The sequence below is a fragment of the Cyprinus carpio genome, chromosome B13 (assembly GCF_018340385.1).
Source record: "Cyprinus carpio isolate SPL01 chromosome B13, ASM1834038v1, whole genome shotgun sequence".
Lineage (NCBI taxonomy): Eukaryota > Metazoa > Chordata > Actinopteri > Cypriniformes > Cyprinidae > Cyprinus > Cyprinus carpio.
The window spans coordinates 19,329,439-19,336,585 of NC_056609.1; positions in this window are offsets into that span (position 1 = coordinate 19,329,439).

The window sequence follows — 7,147 nt, forward strand, 5'->3', positions numbered from 1 at the left end:
ATTTATGGACTATAGTTTTTGTTAGCAAGAAAAAATAAATAAAAATGCTTGCTATTTTTTTTTTTTTTTTACATTCAACATTTTTACAGTTACACCAAATTTTTGTGCTTGATAAATGTTTGAATGTTTGCTGAAAAGTCATACAGTTTAACGGTAGTTTTCCATTATGAAAACCTAAACTTAAGTGGTCAACAGTACAATATTTTTACTGGGCAAAATGGTGATAAAGAAGCTTTTTGTATCCCAGGCTTTTAGGTATACAGAAACTGACTTCAAATCAAATCATGTGTGACAACTAACCCCAGTTACCCCTATTTGATATCCAAATAATTGAGAGATATTAACTGCTTGATTTGAGGTAATGAAAGAAAACATTCTTCTCTGAACACTTTAATAGGACACGAACACACACAGATTGTAACGTCATGTGTGCATTGAGAAAGATGATAAATTGTTTCAATTTTTGTTAAGAGTTACAGCTTTACCTCTTTGCCAAATCTCAGCTCTAAAACAAACCAAAGAACAGGAAGGGAGAGACCCATTAAAAGAAGGAAGATAGGAATAAAAAAGGTGGAAGGAAGATAAAAACAGTTTACTTTTTGAGGGAGAAAGATTGAGAGTGGGAATGTGTAGCAAAGAGAGCGCAGTAAAAGATCAAAGTACCCAAAAACAGCAAAATGTAGACCGCAGAACAGAATGAGAGAACGAGAGAGCTAAAGAGGACAATATATACAGAGAAAGATTAAACAGAGAGGGAGAGGAATATTATCTATGCAGCAGAACACAAATCAGATTTTAATAACCACATAATTGCTATTATCATTTTTATTATTATTACAAGTTATTCTTTTTCTCCTCCATGTATATATGGGTGAACGTTCCTTATTCTCTCTTCAGTGAAGTCTTTCTGGCACTACACTGGCCAAGCTGGCACACTTCCCAACAAAAGGAACTAGGGATAGAAAGACAAAAAAAAACAAGTGTGGGAAAAGGTCTGGACAGGTCTACCAGAGATAGAAGACAGGATCTGTGTTTTGCCAGAACATACCTTACATGCTTAGAGTCCTGCGACACCAAGAAAAGGGACGATTTCAATCGCTCCAACCATCAGTTTCTGTTTAGCCATTTCAAACTTTGCAATTGATCATCCACCCAGAACTTCCCGAGATCTGAGAAGTCACGGGCAGGCTGCTCCCATCAGAAGCTGCTCTGGCGTTCTTCAGCCCATAAATCTCAGCAGCTTTTATATTTCTCTGTTCATCAGAGCTCTGAAACTGTTCCGTATGTCTCTTTCCCTCTCCGCTGTTAAACGTCATGGGCCTATGCTATTCGTGCTGAGACGTCCAGTTTGGGTTGTGTGAATGCAAGACAGCTGGACGGGGTTACACACATAATAGCAAGCAGGGCACTTTGGGTGGAGGACACTTGCCGAGCGGAGATGCCTTCAGTTTGGACATCTTGGAGGAAGAGACAGAGAAAGTCAGAAGGCTCGTTTGCGGATAAAAAAAATATCTAAAAGCATTATTCTCAAACAAAACGTCTACATCTGTAAAAGAATTACAGCATCTTCTAGACATGTAATGCATTAGGAAATGAAACAAATATGCCCATTCTTTACAAACATACTGATAAACATCATAAAGTGGAAAAATATCTTAATATTTTATCTTATCCTTTATACCCCCCCCCCTTAAAGTTACAAACCCCCCTTAAATTTCTCAGAGACTTTCTTGTGTGACAACATTTTCTAATGTATCAAGAAACTCAGAACCTGGTGCTAAACAGCTTATTATAAGATTTTCTTGTAAACAATTGCACTAATGAATACGTGAAATCTAGCACTAAACATTTGTGTAACTGGAAAGTCGAATTAAACTCTTTATGAGGCAAGTTCTCCATGTATATTTATGCTCTGATTATATACTTGAATTGCTGACAGGTTTTAATGAACAGTCACTGCTGTTCTCTTGCTGTATATGAAAACCAGCTTTCTATTGTTAACAAATCAGCTTTGCTAAAAAAATTACTAATGAAGATTTGGCTTCAGATTTCTTTGGCTTCTTTTTGATTTTTTGATTTACCTCTTTTTGTGGTGCAGGTGATGTTGTTCACAGTAATGAGTTCTGAGAAGAGACCGTATGAACATCTTCTTCCATCAGACACCCGATACAAACAAATGCTATTTTGAGGGGGAAACATTTGTTTCAGGAGAAAGGCCTCTGGGACGGCAGCACAGGAAGCCGAGCCTTATTTCTGCTGCTTGAGTGGAGACAGTGATTTGTAAGGTGGGGGCAGAGTTGGGAAAGTGTTCTCAGGACGTCCCATAAAGTGCGGCTGTATCAGTCGTTCTAATCTAAGTTCAGATGTTTGGGTGGGTTTGACCTGGGGTCATCTTCACCCCTCAATAAAGTAAATAGGGACCTGTGGAGTCAACATGCTTTGGGAAACAGACTGCATGAGATAAAAGTTTTGACTTAAAGCTCATCCAAACTTCATAAAGATAATGGAAGGCCCAAGAAAAATGTGCTCTTTCAGAGTTGTCTCAGATGCTTCTCCTACAATTTCTAAGGAGAAATAAAAAAAATAAAAAATAAAAAAACAGATCATTTTGTCCTACAATAAAAAAGTGACATTTTTAGGAGAAACAATCATTATATTAAAGATATCTAATTTTAGATTTTAACTCACAGAAAAAATTAAAATCATAATAATCAAATAAACAAATGTTCTTTCCTGTTGCAAAATATTGAAATACTTACTTATTAAACATTATTAGTCAAAAGCTATTTTGTGCTGCCTTTTGTTTGTTTTGGCTAATTTTAGATGGTAAAATTTGATCTGGATCAGTACCACATCTGAATGCTACACGTCTGGCTACTGATTAGCCATTCAACTAATGGCTAATACTTTTCCATTATTCTAATAGCTGTCCAAATGCTACCAGACTAAACTCTTCAGTTATTACCTGGAGTAGGTGCAGGAAAATATTGATGCTGTCTCTTCCAGAAAGGAATAAAGGCTTCTCTGTAATCAGCACTGCTTAGTGATAATTGCCCTTCAAGAAATACACAAACAGAGAAGCCCCGTTGGCTACTAGCAGTACGGCTGCCGGCTGAAGACCTGGCATCTGTGTTGCCTGTTTCTTATTCTGTGCTTTGTAATTTTAAAAGGCCGTTCCCCAGGCAAATGGTCGCTCCAGTTATGGACATGCTCGAGATGGTTTTGGATTTCCTCTGGTTTGATCAGAATGTTGGCCGCTTCCCTAATTTTGAGTCATCTCAGCGCTCTTCTCCTGCTGGACTATAAATAGCCACTGTCGAGGCGGACCTGTCCCCACTGCTCCTCATCAGAGGAAATACCGCTGGTTTAGTTCAAGGGCTTTAAACGACAGGGAAGTCTCAAAAGGGAAACATCAGCATAGCGTCTTTTATTCTGCATCACAGAAATGTTGCTCTTGTGACATTCTCCCCTCAGTTTGGAGGATTATGTCAAAGCCTTCGAAAACTTTGAATAGTATCACCTGGGCAAGATACAATTAATTAAACATTAATATAAGTATAATGGAATAATATAATTTAACCGTTACAGCACAAGAGCAACAGTACCATGTAGATCAACATACAGTCACACAAATATTGAAATATATTTCAAGATGTCTTTGTGGTGCATGATAAAACATACATAAAGATTTGTATTATTTTAGGACAAACATTTTTAGCTCAAACAACACAACAGAGTAATTTGCAAGGTTTTTGTATTTTTCCAGTGTGTGAAAATTGCAATGAGAAGGGTCCTGTAGCCCAGCAGGTGAGCTGATAAGCAAAACTAATGAGATGATGCTCTGATGATGGTAAAGGTGAAACACTTTGATGTCAACAGAGTTCACAAGTTCCTGCTCTGCTCTGGATTGGTACCATTCAGATAACAAGACACAAGGGTGGGGGTTATTTGCCTTATCAAATCTATGGCCTCAATACAAGTTAAAGGAATCAACCAAATGGGCAATTCTCTTCATGAATGAGTCTGACCATTCACACACACTTGAAACTTTTATTTTCATTAACTTTACTTTAATTAACATTAACATTGTGAAAAACAGTACTATTGTGAAATTTTATTGCATTAAAATAACTGTTTTCTATTTTAATACATTTTAAAATGCAATTTATTCCTATGATGGCTAAGATGAATTTTCAGCAGCCATTACTCAAAACGTCAGTGTCCCGTGATCCTTCAGAAATCATGCTAATATGTTGATTTGGTGCTCAAAAAACATTTCTAATTATTATCAATGCTGAAAACAGAAACCATGATACTGATTTTTTTTTTTTTTTTTTTAAATATAATTTGATGAATAGAAAGCATTTATTAGAAATAGAAATGTTTTGCAATATTATAAATGTCACTACTGTCACTTTTAATCAATTTAATGCATCCTTTCTGATTAAAAGTATTAATAAAATAAAATAAAAATCGTACATGCATCAGACTGTTGAACAGTAATGTATATTGACTTCTAAATCTTTTCTTCTTTTTTTATGTCTGTTTAATGCTAATGCCACAATGATATCTTGGAATTATCTTGGATATGAATAATTATATGTAGGCTTTTCTTATTGATATTAAGCAGCATAATAATTCAAATATTTAATTGTTTGACAGCAACAGCAACAACTTTCCACTTAGTTTCATTTTATATGACAAGTAGCTATATTGTGTTTTGTCTTAATATCGTTTTGTTTTTGACCAACGGAATGCAGTTCTTTAATAGCTTCAGGGGTTACCATGCTTCAGTGACCATGAGCATACGCACAGGAAGTTTCTCCACATGTCCACTTCTGATCCACACTTCCTATTTATTGGTTCTGTCAGCTTGTAAGAGCCCATACTTGTGTGTGCGGTATTTACTGTTATTTGAGAAGCATGCCCTCTCTCCCTTCAGCAGTCGTTTTCAACTGATAAGGCAGAGGTGAGGGAAGAGTCAGCCAGACTCAAAGCGTTTGGTACAGACCACCCTAATATCCACACATGAATCCTGGAAAACCACATGCCCCTTCAGGGGTCCGTGAGAGATGAAGTGGGTCGACCCAGCCTGGCATGAGCATAAACACACGCAAACACATATACAAACACAATAATCCTGTAGCCCGGACTACACATCCATAACTGATCTCCTTACCAAAGGCTTCAATTATTCTATTACAGCACAACAAACTGCTGGAAACAAATTCAAAGCAGTTCAGAGAGTCAAAGTTTAGTATGAAAGCAATTAGTGGATGTAATTTGTGTGTTAATTTGTGTCAGCATACACCGTAGCTGCTGGGTGAAGTTAATAGTGGGTTTGGGGGTGTAAATTAGGGGTAGTTTGTTAAGTGCTGACCTGGGGAGGTGTGAGCTCCCAGGGGATCGTAGTCTGGCTCTGGCCCCCCGATGGTTCATCAAGAAAGGAGGAGGTGTGTGTTTATACAACTTTCATTACAGGACCGTCCCTGCATCACCCCCCAAAAACAAATGAATGTCCTAAATTCCACTTACCCCCCCTGCTACCTATGCACTCGTATTACTGCTGCTGTCTGCTTGTTCTCTCTCGCTGTTAACACTGTGTCAGATCTAATTAGTTTGCTATAAGTGTCAAGAGAGACAAACACAAACTAAAATCATTTCAGACACAAAAAAAAACAGCTGAAAATTCAACCCCCCCCCCCCCCCCCCAAAAAAAAAAATAAAAAATAACCACTAGAGATTTAGACAGATAAAAACAAACACTAACATACAGTGAGGCCTACACACATAATTATTGTTGCGATGAAACAAGTCGAGACAGATTTTTTTTTTTTAATTCAATAAAATTGTAAAATAAAAAATGTAGGGCGACACTTGGTTCTATCCATCGGTTGTTGATTGGATACAGGCAGAACTGAATGCAAGTATGAGGGCAGGGCTTATACCGATAGAATGAATGGAGAAGTCCAGTATACATCATCAGAGAGAAGTCTACAGAAGATTGACAGTTTGATTAAAAATAAAAAACATGTTTTTTGTTGTTGTTGTTTTTTTAAACATATGCACAGATACAAAGTTCACAAAATGCTAAATAACATGCATTTAGAAAATAGATTATTTAATGGCAACTTTAAAGGTGAAATGTGCGATTTCTGAAGCACTAGCAATAATTAGGTGTGTTTGGGAAAAAAAAAAAAAAAACTACTACTCACGTATTAATTAGATGCAATATTTGTCAAATAAACAGACATTTCAGATGTTTTCATGTAGAAAAGGACAGTTTTCTTGCTTAATACAGTGCCTGTAAGAATAATGCTTAACATAAGACTATTTAAATACCAATACAGCAGTGTCTATATTTTATCCATTTTATTTTGAAAATAATGATACAATATAACATTAAGATTGCATTCAATTATTTTTACTGTTATAAAAACATGGATTTGTGAGCAGAAATGAAGGTGTCAGAATAAACACAAAATATACGTCATCATTGTCATCACAGCTTGTTCAGTCGCTCTGGAAAAACTGCACAGAATGAGCCAGCTGACTACTCTCAAATTTACAGAAAGTGCATAAATGTTTCTTTTAAGACTATCCCTGGATACTCTGTTCAATATAATGAAAGTGAAAAAAAAACACCATAAAAATCCTAAGTGCTGAATCTTTTTAATGAATCGATTGATCTGATGAAGTCATATGGAGCACTTTAATGACATTTCTATGAGTGCTTTAGTGACTTTTTGAAGATTTAAAGCTTCAGTCCTCATTCACTATAATTGCATGCACAAGAGCAAATATGACAATATTCAAAACTTTTGTGACAGTCAAACAGTTTTGGAACTACATGAAGGTGATTTAGTTTTGACAGATTTTTAAGTTTTGTGTGTGATGTCAGTTTTTTTGGATTTTATTTCCCATCAGCAAAAGCGAGAGAAAGGGGAAAAAAGAGGAGAGTGGGAGCTGTGTTTTCCTTCTTTTCTCTCAGATACATGAGATATCTGCTCACCACAAGAGCCCTTCACACTGCCTTCACTTGGAATCTCTCTCTCTCTCTCTCTCTTTCTTTCTTTCTTTCTTTCTTTCTTTCTTTCTTTCTTTTTCTCACTCTCTCCACCATCTCGTTCAAAAGCAAAGAAACCCC